This window comes from Pogona vitticeps, chromosome 5 (genome assembly GCF_051106095.1).
Source record: "Pogona vitticeps strain Pit_001003342236 chromosome 5, PviZW2.1, whole genome shotgun sequence".
Classification (NCBI taxonomy): Eukaryota; Metazoa; Chordata; class Lepidosauria; order Squamata; family Agamidae; genus Pogona; species Pogona vitticeps.
The window spans coordinates 70,197,167-70,222,178 of NC_135787.1; the positions used below are offsets into that span (position 1 = coordinate 70,197,167).

Below are 25,012 nucleotides of genomic sequence, written 5' to 3' on the forward strand. Positions count from 1 at the left end.
CCTCTGCCTCCTCCTGCCTCCACCACCAGAGGGGACAAGGTGGGCGATGTGAGCTGGAGGTGAGCCCTGGCAGTCAGCAGTTGTCCTGGAGGAGGTAATCAGGCTGGCGGGGAAGGCAGCAGCAAGAGGCACCCGAGTGCATGTGTCGTTTTCTACACAGAAAAATACGGTACATCCAAAATTCATGTGTCTCTACCCTAAAACAAACATGATCAATAGCTCAGTTCAGTTCCAGACAGTCCTTGAGAGTTTTCTGAAGTCTGTCTTCCCCTGCACGCTGTATTTCAAAGATGGAAATCTGTGGCCCTCAAGATGTTGTCACAATATGGTCCCCAATATTACCCATTATCATTGGCCATATTGGATGATTTATGATTTTACATTAAAATGGCACCATCCACCATTAACTCAGTATTTCAAAAGGAGAAAGTTAAAAACAGGATTAACTCCTTTTTATTTTCACAGGCCTTGGAGTTGGGCGCACATGAATTTGATTGCCGCTATTTGCTAAAGGATTTTCCAGAATCAGTTTCTGTTATTAAGTATGTGTCAAAATAATTTAGTAAGACAAAATGGCTAGGAACCACTAAAGTGGGTTTGATTGTAAATAGCAAACAGTTTGGTCATAAGATAGGAATGAAGATTTCTCAGTTAATTTTGGCTATTTCAAATAAAAGAACCAGTACAGTGTAGCCAATAGGCTGATTGTCTAGGATTCAGGAGACCTGGATGAATCCTTGCTCAGCTATGGAAACTCACTTGGGGTGGAATGGCAGTGATAAAGCCACTCCTTAAATATCTCACCTATCTTGAAAAGCCTACTTGGGTTGTTATAAATCAGATGCAATTTGGCATACATAACATAGTCCATACAAAGCCTTCCTACATAAGCACAGGTGCATGTTTAGTCTCTGAAATAGTGGGCTTGACTTCCAAATAAACATTGGGTTGGAAAGGCAGGGGCAGCAACAGCCTAGTTCCAGGAAAATCCAGAAACGCTTCACAGATTTCACTCTGCTTTTTAAGTTCTAACCCAAATATATTAAGTGGTTTTGCAATTATTTGAAAGAAAGTATTTGGCACAGGCTAGAACTCACACTATTGACTGAATTGGCTATACTAAGTAAGCATTCCTTTTGACTGAGTAAATATCAGATGTTGTTTAAAAACAAACATACACCAGATCACTACGCACAATCCAAACTTAATTTCAAAGGATAAAATTTACGTTTGCACCTAAATCAGGATGCAAGGTAGTCCTCAACAACTTACTTGAAAATGGGTGCCACTAAATGCTCAGGAATTCAAGTATTGAAGTGCCCAAGAATTTGTCCTGGTCATTTTATAAGTATGTTCTACTGAAAAACTACTGTCTTGGGAGACTTTTCGGTGAAGCGAAGGATAAATGCAACGTACTGTAGTTGGTTCCAGTTGTTGTTTAAAAATATTTCCATGCTAGACATGCATTACTCGAACAGTATCTTTCATATACATTTCAAAGTGTCTGAATAAGCATTACCTGCCCCCACCCCATCTTTCACTCTCACTTTCTCCTTGTGGTAAATGGCTGGTTCCGGATTAATTAAGGAGTGACAATTTCAATCTGTTGAGAAGCTGAGGTTGGCACTGCCCAAGGCTGAGTGTGGGGAGCTCACTAGGCTCTGCTTTTGATTGTCTCCGTTTTCTCTGAAGAACAGACAAAGATGGATTGAGGAGCTCTGAAAAGCAGGAGGCGTATTTCAAACAAGCCCATAAAGGCAGGCTGTCAGTTTAAGACAAGAACCAGAGAGCTTTGATGACTTTGTATTGAGCATCACCATTTTTTCCAATCAATGACTCCAACTCTCTTGAGACAGGAGCTGAAAGGAAATTTAAGGGATGACACTTCAAGTAGAAGCTACTTTGGCCAGGGAATTCTAGGGCAAAAAATCCACTTAAAGGAAGAAAAATATTGGGTAGAGGACTTGACCTATGGGTTTACACATTTCGTTTTCTTCCCCAAAGTCAAACAGAAAAAGAGGGGGCCTTAAAAATTGCTTTGGGGCAGCTAATCTCAGTACATTTGGTTAGCAAATCTCAACTGCAGTCACTTTTGTCTACCTGGTTTGGAGAGAATATTGAGGTGAGGCTTCACCCCTCCTTGCTTGGTCCACAAGCCATTTTCAAGCCACAGTATAGGAGAATGAATTTGTGTAGAAATGAGTGGCGGGGAGGTATGAATGAGTGGCTAAGATTTTCTGTTTGACTGAAGTAAGTGAAAAAGAGGGTGAAACCAGTCCAGGTGACATATTTTGGCAAAGAGGACCAGGATTCCTACATATATTGTAGGAGAGATGAAGTGAGCACGAATGGAACTTTTAATTTTATTAAAAGTTTAAAGGAGAGAAAGAAATCACTGTATTGAGCAGGCCTGTTTATTTTGGCGGCAGAAAGTTAGATGCACAGAGAATGAATGCCAACATACTGCAGCAAAGAGAAACCCACATGTGTGTGGGTGGGTGAGTGAACTACAGTTGTAGGACTGAAAAAGGCGTCCACATGTCTATGTCAACAGAACTGGATGAGTGAGAATGAGTTTTGTTACAGAGAGAGAGAGAGAGAGAGAGAGAGAGAGAGAGAGAGAGAGAGAGAGAGAGAGAGAGAGAGAGAGAGAGAGAGAGTTGTGTAAGAGACTGGGACCAAAAGAAAGTGTGTTTCTTTCTGAGAAATAGAAAAGTAACAGTTGTGTGAAAATGAGGGAACTCCTGAGAGGGAAAAGTCCATATAGAGAGAAAGTGAGACGAGTAAATAGGTCTCCATGGAAGGGACAGCTGGAGAAGAGAGTGCGCCTGTTGTTTTCTCACAGAAAGATACATTTTCGAAGAAATGCTGTCTTTGTGGTCTCCTCTTGGGGGGGGGGGGGAGTGCTGCTTCAAGAGAGAAACTTAAGTCCCGTCCCCATTTATCGACTAGGCAGGCAGAGCCCTGGACAGTTTTGAGGTTTTGTTTTGTTTTTTGCCAAAGGCTTTCAAAACAGGAGGGGAACCCCCACCCCCACCCCCACCCCCAGCGGGGGCCGCCTCCCGCCCTTTCGGAAGGCCCCGCGAAAGGGCTCCTCCGGCGGAGGCGTCTGGCATCGAGCCGCTGCAACCAACGCCACGGCGTCTTTACCCTCAGCCTGAAACCTTCCAACCGGGAGCAGTTTCTGGGGGCCAAACTGACAAGGGCATTAACCAACGCTTAATTTAACGCGTGTTCCGTCCGAATTTTCGACGCAGAGTGGCAGGTGAAAGCGGAGTCCCATGCCGGCTCTTTCAGGGTTGGGAATCAATGGCTCTTTTTTTCAACGCACTCCACTCACAATATATCATGAGGGGGAAAAGACATGCCATGAATATGCTGATTTTCAAATGTATTACAATTATTATTAATAGAATTACACCCTGCCACGCAGGTGTGAAGGGAGGAGGACGTGTGGGAAACTCCTCACCCCACCCACCCTGTCCCGCCCGCTTCCCCTGCGACGAAATCAGATTAACAATGAAACGAGCATTTTATGAGCTCCCTCCGCCACACAGACCTGGGTTCAAAGTGTCAAAACAAAGGCGAAAAACGATGGAGAAAGGGTCTCTGAGCGTGCGTGTGTGTGTGTGTGTGTGTGTGTGTGTGTGTGTGTGTGTGTGTGTGTTTGGGGCTACCAGGCCGGTGGGATAGGAAAAAGAAAGAAGTAGGTAATTAATAATTAGTTGGACATTATAATTAAGAGCAACTCTCAATGGCTGTGCTACACCCGCCTATGTTATTTGTCTCATATCGAAAAAGTATGAGGAGCCTTTAACAGGCAGCGAGGGTTGCAATCTTGAGAGTAAACCCCAGGCAAAACGGGAGGGCTCTGGGCCTGCAGGATAAACCTTAGGCAGCTTCAGTTGCCAATAGATGGATCTTTTATTTGATTAAAACACTGAAATGTTTCTTATTATTTTGAAAAAAAATCAATTATCTTCCTACTCATCTACAAGGAATCCAGTTCTTGAAAGGCAGTAGTTGTTCATTTGTTTAAACACCTCTTCATGAAAATGAAAATATCTTAAAACAAAGACCTGAGAAATCACCATCGATTCCACCCACATTACTGCCATCATCATCATCATTATCAGAATCAGAAAGCATATGGTATTGCCTTTAACCCGGATGATGGTGGCAGTGGTAACGCTATAGGGCTGGCTGACTATGGGGTGCTACCTGGGTCTGGCAAGCGAAGAGGTGATCCATGCAAATGAGCTCCTATTAGCCAAGAAAGAAATACTCAAAATCTTCCAAAAGCTGTTTCTCTCCCTCCTTCTCCCTTTTGTACCCTTTTGCACCATAGAAAAGGGAAGTATTCTGCATGACAAAACACAATTAAGCTCGCTATTCAGGAGTTTTGCAGCTGGTAGCCCATTGCAAAAGTGGGAGGAAACGCGAATATGTTAATTGTTGTGTGCAAAAAAAAAAAAACAACAAAAAAGTTTCCACTTCATCTAAGAAGGAGGGGGAGAAGACTCTCCCAAGCTTTGGTGCCCCACCACCTGAACAATATTGCCTCTTCCCACGTTAAACGGCACACTTGTCACGGATCAAGGCGCCTTGGGTGTGAACCCTGCGACCTTCTACTACTGCAAAGGAAAACTCCCTGGGAGGGGGCGCATGCCCACCATCGGCTCCCGACTTCTGGGGTGGGACTTTAAAAGCCGCTGCATCTGGCTCCTCCCGCATCCAGATGCAAGCACTCACTCTGTGGTAAATATCTTCTCTTTTAGACCCCGGCTGAAATGCCAGAAGTGTGGGCCCCCATACGGGAGATAAGGAAAGGCAGTTCTGCATGTGCGTATTTATTTTATTTATTTATTTATTTGATTTATATCCCGCCTATCTGGTCCAAACGGACCACTCTAGGCGGCTAACAACCATAAAGATAATATAAACAACGAAAACAGACAATTCTAAAAAAGAAGGCACTACATTACATCATATAATATACAAAACAGAAAACAAAAACAAAAAAAAAGGGGGGTCAAGAGGAGTATGATGGAAAGGCCTGCCGGAACAACCAAGTCTTCAATTGCTTCTTAAAGGCACCCAGCGTAGAGGCTGGAGGGAGCCCTGAAACAACAGGGCAAGATTTTTTGGGTGTGTGTGTGTGTGTGTGTGTGTGTGTGGAGGGGAGAGTTCTGCAACTGGATAGCTGGTTAATGGCCTGCAGTTTGCTGTTACCTTGAAAAAATAATAGTCTGTCTGGGAATTAATCTTCCTCTGATGTGGGATGGCGAAGAGATTCAGAACAACACCGAGTTCCTTTCAGGCATTGGTATATTGCACTTTTCAGAGCCTGCTTCATACTTGTTTCCCAAATAGTTGAACATCAGCCTATTTTCTTAGTGACTTGGAAATCTTTGCTTTTGTTCTACTGAATATCATGTTCTGGTCCTCACCGTGGTGTTCATTAACCTGCCCATACAATACCAGTTTTTGGAGGTGTCTTGCTGCAGCCCTAAGGTTTTTGTACCTTGTGTGGGAGATTCAGCTGAAAGTACTGAAAACACACAAAGGCTTGAAGTGCAGTAGCAAAGTAGGCCCATTAAATCAGTGGGGGTTTAGTGAGACAACTCCTCAGTAAGTTCTGATGATTCAATGAACCTACTCTAGTTGCAAATTACCACTGTATTTCAGCCAAGATAGATAATGATACTATTACTGGGTCACCACTGTGCAGAAAAGATAACATCATTACTGTGTCCTTACTGTGTGCAGTCTAACTATATTTCCAATAAAATAAAATAAAAGGGAATGGATGCTGGGAATAGCCCAAGCCACAGTACAGTTTTACTCCATGGAAATTTTCATTAAAATCAGCAGGACCAACTTCCACAAAAAATTAGCTGTGGTCCAGTTATAAGGCCTCATTATGTAATATGTATATGCATACTTAGAAATATATTCTGCTAAGTATATTGGTTTATTAAATTCATAACCCACTTTTAGGCAAAAAAAATGTTTTTAAACAAAGTTTGAAAACAAAACTGTAACTTCAGCATAAGTAAATGAAGACAATTTTGTAAGTAACAACAAAAGAAATAGGCAACACACAGCCAATGAAGATGTCATTCAGCAACATAACTATTTACAGCCCAAGGACTGCTTGAATAATGGAGGCCTTCACTCCAGACAACAATTAATTTTCCTTCTTTATCTATTCTTTGTTATTTTCGCCATCTTGAAGAATTTGCTTATTGTTTATTCCTTATTGTTTAATTGTCTATTCCTGGATATTTTTATTTTTTGTTATATGTATATGTGTTTGTATTTTTATCTGTCTGGAAGCCGCCTAGAGTGGTTGTTTTGACCAGATAGGCGGGGTACAAATAAATAAATAAATAAATAAATAAATAAATAAATAAATAAATAAATAAATAAATGACACCATCTTTATGTGCCAGGAAGAATAACAGAAAGGTAGCAACAGTTAACATGCTCTGGATTATGGAGAAAGCCAGGGAGTTCCAGAAAAACATCTACTTCTGCTTCATTGACTACGCAAAAGCCTTTGACTGTGTGGACCACAGCAAACTATGGCTAGTCCTTAAAGAAATGGGAGTGCCTGATCACCTTATCTATCTCCTGAGAAACCTATACGTGGAACAGGAAGCAACAGTGAGAACTGGATATGGAACAACTGATTGGTTCAACATTGGGAAAGGAGTAGGACAAGGCTGTATATTGTCCCCCGGCTTATTTAACTTATATGCAGAATACATCATGCAAAAGGCCGGACTGGAGGAATCCAAGCTGGAATTAAGATTGCCGGAAGAAATATCAACAACCTCAGATATGCAGATGATACCACTCTGATGGCAGAAAGTGAGGAGGAATTAAGGAACCTTGCAATGATGGTGAAAGAGGAGAGTGCAAAAAACGGTCTGAAGCTCAACATCAAAAAAACTAAGATCATGGCCACTGGTCCCATCGCCTCCTGACAAATAGTAGGGGAAGATATGGAGGAAGTGACAGATTTCATTTTCTTGGGCTCCATGATCACTGCAGATGGTGACAGCAGCCACAAAATCAAAAGACACCTGCTTGTTGGGAGGAACGTGATGACAAACCTAGACAGCATCTTAAAAATGAAGAAGGCACAGAAGAGGCTGTATTTCCTGAGAATGCTCGGCAAGTTAAATTTATCTCAGCATTTACTTCTGTCATACTATCGTAGCACCATTGAGAATGTCCTAACCTATGGCATTCTGGCATGGTTTGGGAGTAGCTCTGTAGCGGACAAAAAAGCTCTGCAGAGAACCATTAAAATTGCCCAGAATATCATCGGGCTCCAGCTACCAACCCTGGATGACATCTTCACATCCCGCTGTCTAAGGAAATCACATAGCATCCTGAGAGACTCTTCCCATCCTGCTTATAACTTTTTTGAACTGTTACCATCTGGCAGAAGATATAGAACAATTAAGACTCGGACCACACGTTTTCTCAATAGTTTTTATCCCAGAGCTATAATTGCAATTAATAATGAGCTTAAAGACCACCAGTAGTGAATAATTAGTTGGACTGTGTTACTTGGCCTGCGGTGTAGATGTCTGTATTTTTAGTGGGGGACTTTTAGTGGGTGGGGAGTGTTTGGGAATTTTATGTGTGTGCATGTGTCTGGTCTCTGGGTGTCTGTGAATTTCGTTGTATGTGTATATACTTACAATGACAATAAATTATTATTATTATTATTATTAAAAAGTGGAGACATCACCTTGTTGACAAAGGTCTGCATAGTTAAAGCTATGGTTTTTCCAGTAGCGATGTATGGAAGTGAGAGCTGGACCATAAAGAAGGCTGACCTCTGAAGAATTGATGCTTTTGAACTGTGGTGCTGGAGGAGGCTCTTGAGAGTCCCCTGGACTGCAAGGAGAATAAACCTATCCATTCTAAAGGAAATCAACCCTGAGTGCTCACTGGAAGGACAGATCCTGAAGCTGAGGCTCCAATACTTTGGCCATCTCGTGAGAAGAGAAGACTCCCTGAAAAAGCCCCTGATGTTAGGAAAGTACGAAGGCAAGAGGAGAAGGGGACGACAGAGGACGAGATGGTTGGACAGTGTCATTGAAACTACCAACGTGAATTTGACCAAACTCCAAGAGGCAGTGGAATACAGGAGGGCCTGGTGTGCTCTGGTCCATGGGGTCATGAAGAGTTGGACACGACTTAATTGCTTAACAACAAGAAAGTCCAATTTTGCCTCATTCAGCAGGGAGTTTGAGAACCTGGGAGCAGCTTCTTCTGTCCCTCCATAACCTTAACCATAATATGTGTGGGACTTAAGTCCAAGTTAAGTGTGTGTATGACAGCAGCTTTTGAAATGTAGCATCAAGGTACGTAAAAGGCAATCCAGTAAGCTATGCCTAACATTTTCTTTTTGATGGTTTCTTCAATAAGGAAGGCAATATGCTTCACAATGTCATACTAGTTGTATGCCACAATAGTTGTAAGAACAACCAGGGTGGTTTTAACGAATTGTCGTGGGTGGTTGGGTGGTTTACTTACCTTGTAAAACTCTTTTTTATCCTTTTAAAAGGCCATTTTAGCTTGTGGCCATGTTCTCATCACCCCAGCTTATGCTTCTGGATTAGACATTATGGGAAGGAGTGTTCTCATTTGTGTGTAGGAAAGCTACAGCAAATCAACTGACTCAAAACAGGATGTAATTCAGGAACTGTGCATCTATAATGTAAGATCCAGAACACTATGGTATACAACAGATAACAGGGGAAAAGGATGTTCACTCTGTTCACTGATAAATATCAAAATATTAATCAGATCAATACAATGTGTTCATTTCTAAAGAGATTGACAGGTAAAGGAAAGAGTCTGTGTGTCATGTAGCACAAACCATGGATCCTTCATGTTAAGCCTGGCATTCATGGAATTAAAATGTGATTTTTCTTTTAAAAAGTGGAGATCAAAAGGGGATCAAAATAATCACCATCTTATAAGAAAGATGCTGAGGAAGTTCCAAAGCAGGAAAACCTTTAGTTTCTATTTTCTTGTTGCCACAATAGTGTCACTGCCAAAGTTCATCATGATAGATCTCTTCTATTCCTCTTTTCTTGCATTCTTCAGCTAATAGGTATGCAGTTAATTTTGCCAGAAATAATCCCGATGCCACATATGGACCTTTAACCCTAAGTCATAGCTCTTTGTATTTTCCTGTTTCTAGGAATGTTTTTTCTGTCAATACCTGAAAACATACAAGAACTGGCATGGACAAGAACCAAATTTGGAGCATCTCCAGAATGGCACATGGAAGGTCAAGCACCAAACTGTGTATGCCCTTCATCAGATACAGACTGCATGGAGGAGGATAGTGCACATTCATAATACAAAATGGAACAATTTAACACATAGTCCAGTGGTTTAGGTATCTGGCTATGGAGTCAGTGACTGGAAGTTCAACTCCCCACTGTGCCTCCTTGACAGGATTTGGACTCAATGATCCATGGGGTCCCTTCCCTTCCAGCTTTGTAGTTCTATGATTATATTATATTTATAAAAGTTAAAGGAAGCAAAGTTGTACATACTCAACCTTCTGTCTCCTTGATGTTTAAATTGGCTATCACTTGAATAAAAATAAGATATATCGCCATGCTGGTTTTCAGCTTGACATTAAATAGACTGTTTTTTAAAAATAAACAACTGAAAACCCCTGCTTACAAGAGTCTTTTGGCCATTTGCTTACAAAAGGCATGCAACTGAGTAAACAAGCTTAAGTTTGGAAAGAGCAAGACAGGAAAAAATATGAGAAAATATATGCGGATCTATTTGAATTATTGAATTGAGATGTAGAGAAAAAGGGGTTAGACAAGGAGGATGACAAAGATAAGGAGAGACACAGGAGGAAGAAGCCTGACAGGACATAGTCCAATTGGCTGCCGGGGTTCCTAATCTACACTGGGGTGGTTGTTAAGGCCCGGCCGTGGTGTGTGCAATCCCCCTTTCAATATTTGGATTTGATATATAGGACGTATGTAGATTCCACTGGGCAGGGGTGGCTTCATTATGATTAACCATATTGTATGCGGAGAGCAATCCACCCAAATCTTAGATGGGACGAGCCCCTGCTGGGTCTGTGGCTGCAGCACATGACACCAGCCAGACCCAATTTCAGGGATAGGTTTGATAGTGGGCATCTGAACAGAAAGGCCACCCTGAGTGAGAATCCCCATGTAGGAGTGAGGCAGGTTGTTCAGCCCGACCTGCTCTGCTGGGAGTATAATGCTAAAGGCACTTGCGCTAGGAGCCCATGCTGTTTTACGCATGAGTGTTCAGCATGTGGGGGACAGCATCCCAGCACCTCATGCTTCAGGGCTGGGGCTCAGAGACAGAATATGGGTCCAGGCAGAGATAAAAAGCCCAGTAGTGGCAGGGGTACCACCGGAAAAGGGACCCAGCCCAATTAAGGTTACAGTTTTGGAAGCATTGCTGAGTGATTACCCCTACAGAGCTGGTGCTGGTTATTTACGGGACAGCTTCAAGTATGGATTTAGGATCCTGGCAGTACTGGAGCACAGGGCATTCTTTGCGCAAAACCTCAAATCAGTATTTGGAATGGAGAGTGTGGTGCAGGACAAGATTGGAAAGGAGGTAAAAGAAGGGAGCGTGTGGGACCCTTTGCAAAGGCTCCTTTGGACACCTTGAAGGTCTCACCTCTGGGAATAGTTCTGAAAAAGGCCCAGGGTGAGTTTAGATTAATACGCCACTTGTCTTACCCAGAGGGAGTGTTGGTTAATAATGCCATTCCCTAGGAACTTTGTACTGTGCACTACACCTCCTTTAATGAGGTGGTGCGCATGGTGTGAAAATGTAGTGCGGGGGCAGAGCTGGTGAAATGCGATATTAAATCAGCATTCCGGATTTTATCAGTTCACCCGTTGGATTTTGACCTGTTAGGATTTCATTTTCAGGGATCATTTTATATTGACCGAGCCTTACCTATGGGCTGCTCGGTTTCCTGCACTACATTTCAGCTCATTTGTCGAGTGGAAGCTCAGGTGCAGGGTGGGCTGTAAATCTACTACCCATTACCTTGATGACTATCTTTTTTGTGGAGAAAGGAATACAGGAAAGTGTAGTTTTATTTTAAACACTTTTCAGTTAATGGCAGAAGAGTTAGGCTTACCCCTAGTAGAGGAAAAATGGAGGGTCCAGCCACATCCCTTACTTTCCTTGGCATTGAGCTAGATTGGGGTCAGGGAACTTTTTTACCTTTTACCCCCTAAAAAATTTATGTACGCTGACATTACCCCCTTGATTTGAAAGGAAGGATCTTGGTCACACGGGGCCAGTCGAGCATCACTGCCTCCTCCTCTGCTGCCGCCGCCACCTGGCGGCTCCCTTTCTCCGCTGGTGGGCGGCTCCTGGGCGGCCATTGAAGAGCAGCAGGTGGCTCGCCCTCTGGGGGCAACCGACGCCTCCTCTCTGGCAGCTGCTCACTGGGGCAGGTGCAGGTCTTGCCACTGAAGTGCTGCAATAGCTGGCACACGGAGGGCAAGAGGCTCCTCTAGGCCCAGCTAGCCAGCTCCTCCAGACCCAGCCAAAAGAAGCTGCACAGCTGGGTGAGTGTCACTGCTGCTCAACGGGCTCCTCCAGGGACAGGGCGTGGGGTGGTAGCCCAGTGCCAGGAGGCTGAGCCTGGCTCAGGCCGCCATCATGGGCGTGCCCTCCTCCCTCTGCCACGATCCACCTCTCCAGGCTGGAAGGAGAGGCTCCTCTTGGCTGGGGCACTCCAGCCATTTGCCCCGGGCTCACCCCCCACCATGGCTGGCCCCACCACCGCCTCAACTGCTGTACGCCACTGGCCGGGGCCCGTCGCCAGCCGCCAGCCTCTGTGGCTCGGTTGCAGCCAGGCCAGAGAAGCAGATGGGAAGGGGGCGATCGGGCTCCCAGGGATCCCCCCCTCCAGGCAGGGGAGGAGGAGGAGGGAAGGGGTTAGGGTCGCATCCTCATTACCCCCAGGATTTTTATTTTTAGCCCATTTGGAGTAATTTACCCCTGTTCCCTGACCACTGAGCTAGATACTGTACAGCAGATGCCAAGGTTGCCTGGCAATAAATTAGCTGACCTTAAAACTAGGATAGGCTCACTGTTACAGAGGAAAAAGGTGTCCTTGAGAGAGCTACAGGAGATTGTGGGCCACTTAAACTTTGCTTGCAGAGTTGTGGCACCTGGGCATGCCTTTTTGTGCTGGCTTTGTGATGCAATGAAGGGTCCACAGAGTCCTTTGCATAGGACTAGGATTACTCGTGCTATGAAGGAGGATTTGGGGGTTTAGAGTCAGTTTCTAGCAGGGTTCAATGGCATATCCTTCTGGAGAGGTGAAATAAGGCTGAAGGTGGACTTTCAGGTCCACTCAGATGCAGCAGGCTCTTTAAGGCTTGGAGTTTATTTTAGAGGTAGATGGTGTGCCAGCATGTGGCCAGAAGATTGGCATCGTAGGGCATTACCAGGGATTTAACATTCCTAGAATTCTTTCCAGTAGTCGGCACACTTTGGCTATGGGCAGAGGAATGGTCTAACTCTGTGGTGCAATTTTGGTGTGACAATCAGATCGAGTTATGACATTATTCAGGGCATTCACATTACGGACCTTGCATCTTAACATCCTAGTACTGGCTCAGCATGTACCAGGTATAGACAACAGATTAGCTGATGCGTTGTTGCGCCAACAGATCGAGCTGTTCAGGGAGCTAGACCCAGGAGCCACGAGTTCCCAGAAATTCTGCCCTTAGAGGTCTGGCAAATTGGTGCAAAGACGCGGATAGAGCAATAGGCTTGGCCCTGACACAGAGGACACGAAAAGGGTACTCGGGTGTTAGTATAGAGTTTCAGGAATTTAGTAAGATGGTCAATCTGGCACCAGTTTGGCTGGTACCAGTGGAGCACCTTCAACAATTCATAGTATATTTGAACCCGAAGAGACTAGGGCTGGGAACTATACGGGGTAGGTTGTCAGCAATTGTCTTCCATGCTAGGGTGAATGGTTATCAGGATTTTTCCTTGGATTATCGCATCAGAAAAATGACTGAAGGGTGGTCTAAATACAGAGGTAGGGCCCCAAACATCAGGGCACCCATATCGTCTGTATTTGCATGCAGTAGGAGATTTTGTGTAGGAATGAATACGAAATTACCTTATTTAAGACAGCATCCTTGCTGACTTTTTTCAGCACCCTCAGAATTACCGAAGTGACAAAAATGAATATTCTATCAGATGGGCTGAAAGACTGTTCAATTCAAAAGGAAACTGAGTGATGGGATGTATTATATAAATGGCTGCAGTTACCAGATAGTGTTGGAATAACATAGAATTAAACTAAAATTAAATGATAAGATGAAAGCAGGTGGGTAATCAAACTGTGAAAAAGCAAAAAGTTGATCTGTTATTGTAATATGAATTGATTGGATGATAGTATACTCTGTGTTCTCCTATCCCCATAACCTTTCCCCCCCCCTCTTCCCTATTCCCCCTGTCCTTAAATAAATACTTAAAAAAAAAAAGAATTAGCGAAGTAGTTGCTGCTGGAAAGGCCGATAAGACTAAGGCGGCTCTGCAATGGCAGGATGTTAGGATTGTAGAGGGGACAGTCCAGATTCAAATACGGAGATCCAAGGCCGACCAGATAGACAGGGGCATTCAACTTACTTTAGCAAGCTGCCATATAGAGAACATTTGTCCAGTGAGATCCATGAAGGCATATTTGGCAGTCCGGGGACAAGAAAAAGGATATTTCTTTCAGCTTAGAGATGGTTCACCACTGACAAAGTATCAGTTCTGGAAGTTGACAGATCTAGCACCGGACAAGATAGTGGTTCGGGGATTGAAGTTTGGTACACATTTCTTTAGGATTGGTGTGGCATCTACTGCTGCAGCCCTAGGCTATAATGTGGATGAAATTAAGCATCTGGGTCAGTGGTCTTCATCCAATTACCGAAGATATATCAGAACTTTACCTAATGTCTAGGCAGGGGCCTGGTTTTGTCTTCTCTTTTCAGGTCCCATGGTGATGGCAAGGTGAAGGCACGTGTTGATTATGGGCCACATTTATATTTTTTGGGCAGCGCGATGTGCGGCTGCATCCCTATGGGGGAGCAACCTGGGACTTGGACCCAGAGCTCACGTTGAATGGAGAGGGCTGCATGGAATGCTTTGGAGTCAGCTATGCAGAGCGGCTGCCTTTGGCCAGTTTCCACCAGATTTGTTGGTAATACATCTGTGTGGCAATCATCTGGCCAGATATTGTGGAAAGGCATTGATTCTGGACATGCTGTGTGATTTGACATGGCTAAAGGCCACGTATCGGGCTATGCAGATTATATGGTTGACAATTGTCCCTCAGTTGGCACGAAGAGATGCCAGGAGCTTTTCCTCCGTTAAGACTGTCCACAAGAGCTTTTCCTCCATAAGACTGTCCATAATCAGGAGGTCTGCAGAGTCGTCTGCAGCGGCCTTGGATCAGTGATTGGTCACCAGAGGATCCATATGGATAGGCCTGAGTTTTTTCAGAACTATGGTGTCCATCTGTCTGATTTGGGTTTGGATGTCTTCTTGGAAGACATCAAGGGGGGCCCTGCTTTCTGAGCTCGATCAGCTCGATGGCGGGCATGGGACTTAGCTTGGCTAGTCCCTATGCTGTGGCAGGTAGTGTGGATATAACTGGTTTGCTTGGTGAGTCCCATTGTAATCTCAGGTAAGATATACCCATCTGACCTCCTAGCGCTGTGGATCATGCGATTACAGTGCTTGCGGGGAAAGATGCGCTGGAGCCACATCTGGACCAACAGTCAACAAGGAGAAGCTGGCTTGAGGTCCGGGGGTGCTCAAATTGGGGCCGGCCGGATTATCGCTGTGTTTAAAACTGAGAAAACTTGGGGCCAGGGACTCAGCCATTTGTTGCTTAAGGGGTCCTTTGAGACCTCTGTGCTTAAATCTGATTCTGCACTATGGCAGGATCCCCCTTTCCCAAAGGATGGCAACACTGATTATGTTTAATAAAGTGTGGCCCACAATTAACCCATACTTCTTGTCTCGTGTCTTTATTCCGGGGTTGGGAGGGCAAAAGAAATTGTTGCAAGGAATTGAAACAACAACAAAAAAATGGTAATATTTAAGGTGCACCAGACTTTTAAAAAAATTTCCCATGAAGCTTGTCTAAGACAAAGTACTGGTAAGAATGTATTCTTGAAGGCTAACACCCTGATCACCATAATCACCCAATTTCCTGAAAAGGACAAAAAGCTTATCCCAGAGCTACAAATACTCAACTATCCCATGCACTACACCAGAACACAGACAGAGGTCTAACTCTGAAGATGCTGGCCACAGAGACTGGCAAAACGTTAGGAAGAAAAACCTCCAGAACATGGCCAAACAGCCCGAAAACCTACAACAACCGTACTTGTAAGAACTGGTGAAGAATAGCACAGAACTTTCAGATTATAGTGACAAAGCCTCTTAATACATGGCATGAATTACATAGATCAGCTGTGTAGGCTACCAGTGCTAGTGCCTGCATAAAGACGGGGGCCAACCCAATCAGGCCTTTTTTGATGACAATCTAAAGCAATCCTTGTTTTAGTCCATGACAGTACTTGTGCATTTCTTGTTCTCTGAGAAGACCTTATTCCTGCAAATTGAGAAATATAAACAGCAAGGTCAGATCATAGACTGAATAGCATAGGCAGGACAAAAGGGGTGTCAATAGCAGTCTGGGTTGCTGGGTCGTTCTTTTTTATTTACATGTTTATTTTCCCCCTCTTTGTCTAGCTGCCAAGAGAAAATCCCAGTAGGCATCTTAAGGCAGTCATCAGAATGGGATTGAGCAAAGGACTTTCAAAGAGCAATGGCCATGGCCCTCTTTAATTCCTTCTTAAAAGAGCAACATAGAGCACTTGCTGTTTTATACTTTCCATCCTATGTTTCTGCCACCACCATTCCTGTTCCTTTAATCTGAAATTAGGAATGTTGTGGCCTCCAGGCTTTGATTATTTAACCAACGATTGACTGTGCAGCAGAAAAGACAAAGAAGGTCCTTGAGATACCATTCTTCATCTTCCTTAGAGTTTTTTTTAGCTCTTTCCCCACTTCCAATCATGATGCCTCATGGCATAGTAGTTAAACTGCAGTAAAGCCTCTGCTCACAACCTGAATTAAATCCCAACGGGTTTAGGTAGCCGGCTCAAGGTTTTATACTTCTGAGGTCGGTAGACTGAATACCCAGCTCATTGAGAGGAGGGGAAAGTATAGCCTGCGTAATTAAATTGTAAATCACCCAGAGAGCACTTTAAGAGCTATGCGGTCATATATAAGCAGCACACTTTGCTTTCAATGCATGAGTGTCAGATTTAGCATGAGAGATTCATGGCAGTGTTGCTCCACCCCGAACAACTCTTTGCTCCACCCCATAGTCACCCCAGAAATTTATAAATACCCTGCTTCATGTTATATTTACACATTTATCTGAAGACAGTGCATGTGCCTAGTACAAGTTTGGGAAAATAACCCAGAGCAACAAAGATACCAGATGTCTACCCATTTCTATTATCAGGTTTACAGTCATATTCCTGAAGGGAGTATGAAACAATAATGATGACAGTAACAGCAACAGTAGCAGCAGCAACGATGATCTTAGACACAGTGGATCACTGAGTCCAGCCCCCATCAATGAGTTGATTTTAGAGTTGATTTTGTTTACCATTTTTGGCATGGTTTTTGTTTGATCCTCTTAAAATATTTGTATACTTGCTGGTTTTAGCTATTAAATATTGTCTTCTAATTACGTAAGTTGAGTCCTTTTTAAGGCAAAAGCAGGGTAAAATATTTTAAATAAACAGAAAAAATATATAAATCATTGAAGCCTTGTGAAGCAAATTCAAGTACCTGCCTTCACTCACTCTGAAACGATGAATACTTTCAACCATTTTCAAAGCCATCCCTGAAGAATTGTTAAAGGATATATATGGTAGTGAAGATGGGTGTTTACAAAAAATAATCCCCATTGGATTCAGTCCTACTACAAATAAATGTGGAACAATGAGGCACAAAGAGGGAACTAACTTCCTTTCTGACCCTTGGGCCATCTAGTGGAGAGGGAAAAATGATTACCTGCCATGCTGTCTATACAAACTATTTCGTGATAAAAAAGTATAAGAAGAATGGATTTGAAAACAAGTAGGGAGATTACATTTACCTGTTTCTTAACAGTCACTGTGAAATACATGGTGGATGGAAAAGCTGGAGGGAAAAAAAGAGAGAAAAGGGGAATAACAGAAATCAAAGGACAAAACTTTCCCTCCCCAATGTGCATTTTGACCCTCTGACAATTTCACTATTCCACGCTGCCAGGGCTTCATGAAAGGGAGTACAGGAGGAGTGATCAACCAATCAAAGGTTGTATGTGGATTTAAATACTTCATTCTTAGTGCAACTAGAGCAGAAAATGGCACAACATGAATCCATTCTAGTGGCACTGATTGTAATGAGAATGGGAATGGCACAAAGGTAACCTATTACAGTCTCAATAAAGTAATCTTGTGTGGTCTTCCTTGGACGGCCTAACACCCTTGTGCTTTTTATGTTGCACAACCATCTAGTTTCTTTTGCAGAATAGCTGCCTGTTACATAGCCATGCAACGACACTTTAGCAAACCCTTATTCATCCTTAAAGGCTATCAGCTCCCAGTTTAGTCAAATAGATGTTGACCACTAAACTTCTTTCATCCCTATTACTTCAGCATTGTGAAAGTGATATCAGAGTTACCAAGGAGCCACGCATCATTTCAGACCCATTTTTAGGCACTCTGGATTCTGCAAAATACAAACTTCTTAGTTTGAGGAGAGGGGGGAAATGGCTCATGTTCCCTCTGTATCTGAGATGGCCAGGTGCAAGCTGCACTGATGACAGAAGCACATCCTGGTAAATTCGTTGAAAGGTACTTACAAAAGGCTTGGGTCCATGAGGCTTGCTTATTCACAAATTTATGAGTGTAATTTATTGCACTTTTAAAAAACAGAAGGCAGCTTAACTAGCTTTCTTTCTTTCTTTCTTTCTTTCTTTCTTTCTTTCTTTCTTTCTTTCTTTCTTTCTTTCTTTCTTTCTTTCTTTCTTTCTTTCTTTCTTTCTTTCTTTTGAAAAAAGCAAACCACAGTGAACTGGATGCTGAGCTAAAATAGATTGAATCATCCTTTCATAAGAATGGGTGACATATAGATTGAGATAAACTATGCTTATATATAAGTATATAACATTGAAATGAAGAACTGGAGCTGAGAAAGATATATGGCAGTGGTCCCCAACCTTGGGCCTCCAGATGTTCTTGGATTTCAACTCCCAGAAATCCTGGCCAGCAGAGGTGGTGGTGAAGGCTTCTGGGAGTTGTAGTCTAAGAATATCTGGAGGCCCAAGGTTGGGGACCATTGATATATGGGATGAAACTCTAGCTGGAACCACGTTTTTGGTTCAAGCATCACTTTAGAACTTAATGGATCTCAGGAGAGTAAGATATTAGATATTAACTGAATATTATTAAGCAGACTTCTTAGAAAATGTATCAACATAACCATGATTTAGGTCTAGACTTTAACTATGGTTGCTGAAGAAGAAGAAATCGGTGGCTTTTATGCAAGTGTTCATGAGGAAAATTGATCGCATACGAAAACAAGATATGTGGATAATCATAGGTGAATGCAAAAGTAGGAAACAAAGCAGAACCAGATATTGGTGGAAAATTTGGCCTCAGAGTCAAAAATGATGGAGATGAGTGACTCAGAATTCTGTGAATTCTACAATATCTTTATTGCAAATGTATGGTTCAGGTCAGAGCTTGGATGTGGGAGCCTATGACATGACAGAAGGGACAGAACCAGGGAAATAAAAGGAGAGAAAGAAAGACAGTTATGGACAGTTTAGGCTGTTAGGGCCGTGGTTGTGTTAGAGAGAAGAGTAACAGAGAAAGAGAGAGAAAGATAAGAATAGGACAAGTCTTGGAAAGTTTATGTGCTTAAGATTGGAAAGAGTTAAAAGTGCTAAGAAATAAATAAATAGTTGATTATATAAATATCTTGATTAAAGTGAATCTACATAAGCAAACTTAAATGTAATCAAAGCAACGTTTATTGAATTAATAATAAAAGACCATCCATGATTTACCTACAAACTGTTACGGTTTTGGCAACAGTAATATACGCAGAGTTATTGAAGACACTTTACCAGTTCTTCTTTTGTTGCAAGACAGTTGTATTTACACGTATTTACAGTTATATACAGGCAGGTATCTTAACAGCACAGCAGGAACTCTTTATACAAACGGACAGCATGCGTGGCAGCAAGTGATAGTGGAGGAAGAGAAAGAAGCAAACACACAGTCCACTTATATACAAATACATGGCATATTTTGTCCAATCAGAAAACAGATGACTTCATGCTTTGCACCTGGTCTTCTCCTGGTTTCAAGTCATTACATCATGTCCAGAGTGATTCAGCACTCTCACATCTGTGCACAATGGCAGCTTGTTAATGAAACACATATACAGGTTCAGGCTTATAAAATTTCTATACTCTGACACCCCTCCTAATTTTTTATGCCTGAACATAACACAATCCCAACACATTTACACATTTCTCATGCTTCTGTGTTTCACTCTTTCTGTTTCAGCCATGTAGTGTTGTCTTGCATTACCTTTTATTGCACCATTTGTTTTATTCAAAACCCATATATTTTCTAACTTTCATTTAAACACACATTTGTTACCTGTAACTTCTGTGTTCTGTATGTGGCTTTGCTTCTGTAAACACCTTGTGTTTTTCTATGTACTCAATTTTCTCATCCAAGGCACCTAGCCATTTTCTCTTTTCAAAATCAGGAAGTTTCAAAACCTCTTTGTTATTTCTGGGTTCAACATAAACATGACAGACTCTCACTCCACCCACTCCAAATCTCTTGGGTGGCACACCCTTGTTTGTCCTTTCAGACCTTCTAGGACCTTGTGTTTCTGTCTCTATGTCTGACTCACTAATCTCACTAATGTGTTTTTCTTCATGTTCTTCGTGTCCTTCATCATCTTCTTCATCTTCACCAGCAGAGGACCTCGTGTCTTGCTCATGTGTTTCTGTCTGTCTAAACTGACTTCTTCTGTCATTCAATGGGATATATATTTGTACCCTGTCCCAGTTCTCTCCCTCATTGAAACTGGCAGACCTGGAAATTACAATGTTTCTGTCACCATCCACAAATCTATACGCTTTTGATCCAGGCTCATAACCCAGGAACCTCATTTTCTTTGTTTTCGCTTTACCTTTTCTCCTTAGCTGCTTTGGCACATGTACCCAAGCGGTACATCCAAACACTCTTAAATGCTTCAAAGAAGGTTCCTTCCCAAATAACATGAAATATGGGGTCTGATCTATGGCGGATGACCAAATTCGGTTCACTAAAAAATTTGATGTCTTCAACGCCTCCGCCCAGAACCCATGATGCATCCCTGCGTCCACTAGCAGTGCATCCTTCATTTCCTGGAGCACGCCATTTCTCCTTTCGGCCAAACCATTCTGAAATGGACTATATGGGCTTGTTTTTCTGTGTCTGATTCCTGTGCATTCTAGCCACCTTTGAAATTGTGTATTCATGAACTCTGAACCTCTGTCAGACTGCAATTGCGCCACCTGGTGGCCAAAGCGCCGTTCAACTGATTTCAGCCAATTCCTAAATGTCTGGAAGACCTCTGTTTTTGACTTCAGTGTGAAACAGAATGAAAAACGTGTATAATCATCCAGTGCATATTTTGCCCCTCCTAATGAGGGTGGAAATGGCCCTATCAGATCAGCATGTACCAACTCAAATGGCCTGCTTGTCTCTCTGACACTCTGTCTCCCTTTTGGAGCAACATGTGTTTTGCTTTGTTTACAAACTTGGCAATCCAAGTAATTTTTACAATCCTTTATGTTCACACCTCTAGCCACGTTCTGCATTCTCTGCACAGTTTTAAAGTTTACATGACCCAGTCTCCTGTGTAGTAAGTGGATGCAACTGTCATGTTGGGGCTTGTTTTTATGTACCATGTGTGTGTCTCTATGTGCTTTGCCTTTTAACACATATAAATTGTCTTCTTGCTTTGCTCTTGCAACTACTCTGTTATTTTTCTTAATTATGCATTCTCCTTTTTCAAACATCACACAAAACCCCTGTCTGTCGAGGGCTGAGACGCTTAAAATGTGATAATCGATTGTGGGTGTCAGTAAAACATTACTTTCCGTTCTGCTTCAACGTCTGCTTTCTGTCCATTTGCCAGCGTCACGCTCCTCAGCTCCGTCTTTCCTAGAAAAGAAAACATCTCTACATCATTAGTGAGGTGATTTACGGCTCCCGAGTCTATCAACCACTCAGCTGTGCTTGCGACCTTGGACGCCTTATCTCTTGTTTTGCTAACAAGAGAAATGCCTTTTCTGCTGCCTTCTCTGGAGCTTTGTTTCTCTTCACAGTTTTTCAAAAGATGACTCCTGGATCCACATCGAAAACAGGCTTTGATCATCATGGCACGCCCACGCTGCTCTCTGTCTGTAGCCAGCGTCCTTTTATTCATGCTGCCTTCTGGAATCTGTCTCCGTCTCTCCTGGTCAGCTCCCACGTGGCTTCCTTCAGCAGTTTGGAATCTTTCCTTCCAGCGATCCTCCTCTTGCAAAATTCTACATGTAACATACTCAAGAGACAATTGTGTGTCAGGCAGGCTTTCCAAACTTGTAATAAGCATATTAAATTCTGGAGATAAACTGCTCAAAATCAGGTAGACCTTCTGCTCCTCTGGGAAAATAACATTCATTAACTGCAGTTCATTGAACAGTCCCTTAATGGTTTGTAGATGCTTTGAGGCACTCTCCCCAGACTTCATCTGACACTTATACAGCCTTCTGGTTAGGGAAATCTTGGTGCCTGCTGTTTCTCTCAAGTAAATGCCTCTCAATCTGTCCCAGACTGCCTTGGCTGTGGCCAGTCCTTGCACATGCACTAACTGTTCATCTTCAAGGGACAAAATAAGGGTACTCAGAGCCCTCTCATGCTCTTCCTCTTGCTCCTCTGTTAATTGGGCTGGAGGATGACTCACATATGACCACAGAGATTCTCTTCGTAATAGCATTTCTGCTTTCACTGCCCATGTTCTATAGTTTCTATCATTCAGCCTGTTTATAGCCAATCCTCCTATGCTTCCTGTGCTGTGCGCCATCCTGCCTTCTCTAGCAGTTCTCTGTTTCCTTTCCCCTCCTGGGCTAACAGACGAACTGTCTTCTCCCAAATCTTCTATATCACTGCCACTTTTGCTCTCCTCCTTCATTAATATACTTCACCCACGTTACTCACGTGACTTTATCTGGCTTGCGCAGCACGCTGGGCACATGACCTCTGTTACGGTTTTGGCAACAGTAAAATACGCAGAGTTATTGAAGACACTTTACCAGTTCTTCTTTTGTTGCAAGACAGTTGTATTTACACGTATTTACAGTTATATACAGGCAGGTATCTTAACAGCACAGCAGGAACTCTTTATACAAACGGACAGCATGCGTGGCAGCAAGTGATAGTGGAGGAAGAGAAAGAAGCAAACACACAGTCCACTTATATACAAATACATGGCATATTTTGTCCAATCAGAAAACAGATGACTTCATGCTTTGCACCTGGTCTTCTCCTGGTTTCAAGTCATTACATCATGTCCAGAGTGATTCAGCACTCTCACATCTGTGCACAATGGCAGCTAGTTAATGAAACACATATACAGGTTCAGGCTTATAAAATTTCTATACTCTGACACAAACACATAAATAAACATTGTTATATTGGATAACACTGATCTAATAGTCATATTTATTACAGAGAGGAACATATCCTCTGGTGGCAGTGAAAAAGGGTAAAAAGTACATGTCATGCCCAAAAGTGAACCTGGGTGTGTAGAAAAGCAAACAGGGGAATTGGGTGTGTGTGACATAAAGTGGTGGCAGCGGTGGGATAAGAATGATAATCCAATGGGGCCAAAGAAAAGAGTAAAGTCCTGAGTCAAAGATACCTATTAGTCAGGGAGATCTGTTGTGGATGGAGTGGGTAACTCTCTAGAGCTTGAGGAAAAAGCTTAGTAGAGGGGCTCTTAAACGCAGATTGGGGACTAATGTAAGGAAAAACTCTGAGGGAAAAATTTCTGTTAGAGGTTTGCCTCAAGATTTTGAAAGACCAGTGGGCTAGCTTTGATCCTAGGCTCTAAGAAGGGAGCCCTGAAGAGGACAAAAGCGGAAGCCAGGGTCAGACACAGATCTGAGGGAACAAACACATAAATAAACATTGTTATATTGGATAACACTTATCTAATAGTCACTTATTGTCTAATAAGTGGCCAGAGGACTGGAAAAGATCAATCTACATCCCAATCCCAAAGAAGGACAGTGCCAAAGAATGCTCCAACTACGGTACAATTGCACTCATTTCACACACTAGCAAGGTTATGCTCAAAATCCTACAAGGTAGGCTTCAGCAGTTTGTGGACCGAGAACTCCCAGAAGTACAAGCTGGATTTCGAAGGGGCAGAGGAACTAGAGACCAAATTGCTAACATTGCGCTGGATTATGGAGAAAGCCAGAGAGTTCCAGAAAAACATCTACTTCTGCTTCATTGACTACGCAAAAGCCTTTGACTGTGTAGACCACAGCAAACTATGGTAAGTGCTTAAAGAAATGCGAGTGCCTGACCACCTTGTCTATCTCCTGAGAAACCTATATGTGGGACAGGAAGCAGCAGTTAGAACTGGATATAGAACAACTGATTGGTTCAGAATTGGGAAAGGAGTACGACAAGGCTGTATATTGTCCCCCAGCTTATTCAACTTATATGCAGAATACATCATGCGGATGGCTGGACTGGAGAAATCCCAACCTGGAGTTAAGATTGCTGGAAGAAATATCAACAACCTCCGATATGCAGATGATACCACTCTGATGGCAGAAAGTGAGGAGGAATTGAAGAGGAGAGTGCAAAAAACGGCCTGAAACTCAACGTCAAAAAAACTAAGATCATGGCCACTGGTCCCATCACCTCCTGGGAAATTGAAGGGGAAGATATGGAAGCAGTGACAGATTTTACTTTCTTGGGCTCCATGATCACTGCAGATGGAAACAGCAGCCACAAAATTAAAAGACGCCTGCTTCTTGGGAGGAACGCGATGACAAACCTTGACAGCATCTTAAAAAGCAGAGACGTCACCTTGCCAACAAAAGTCCGAATAGTCAAAGCTATGGTTATTTCAGTAGTGATGTATCGAAGTGAGAGCTGGACTGTAAAGAAAGCATTCCACCGAAGAATTGATGCCTTTGAATTGTGGTGCTGGAGGAGGCTCTTGAGAGTCCCCTGGACTGCAAGGAGAACAAACCTATCCGTTCTAAAGGAAATCAACCCTGAGTTAAAAATACATGTTGGGGGATCAAATATATCAGGAGGAGTGCTTTGGGTTAGATGAAGTCTCAGTTCTGTAATGGTTCTTTGTAGCTTTCATATTTCCTTTTCTTCTGAAAAAGTGTTGTGGTCTTAATCTATTATGCTCTTCACTCCCTCCTACCTTAAAATTGTTTTAGCTAGATTTGTTTTTTTAATTTTTTAATTTATGTTATAATGAACACACAAGCACACATACACAAAAAAACCCCCAAAATTCAAACATAAACTACAATACACTCCTTAAATTCACTATTCTTGTAAAATACTGTACCTCTCTTTATATTTTTCCTCCACCCAGTACCACCCTTCCCCTCCAGACTAGGTTTCAAAGTCTACAATTCATGCCACCCTGTATCTCTCTGGATATACATTGATTCTTCTTTTGGTGTGTAACCCTTCCCTTTAATCAAGACATGTTCTAGAAATGGATTCCATATTTCTCTAAAATCATTATTTTTTTAACATTTCTCTTCTAA

General features: G+C 42.7%; 1 long non-coding RNA gene across 1 annotated transcript; it reads left to right on the forward strand.

Annotated features, from left to right (window-relative positions):
- The first annotated feature begins 3,108 nt into the window (after positions 1 to 3,108).
- Positions 3,109 to 9,721, forward strand: LOC140707764 (uncharacterized). Its single transcript, XR_013545836.1, has 2 exons — positions 3,109 to 3,265; positions 9,233 to 9,721. It is a non-coding gene; the product is annotated as an uncharacterized LOC140707764 (long non-coding RNA).
- Positions 9,722 to 25,012: the final 15,291 nt, after the last annotated feature.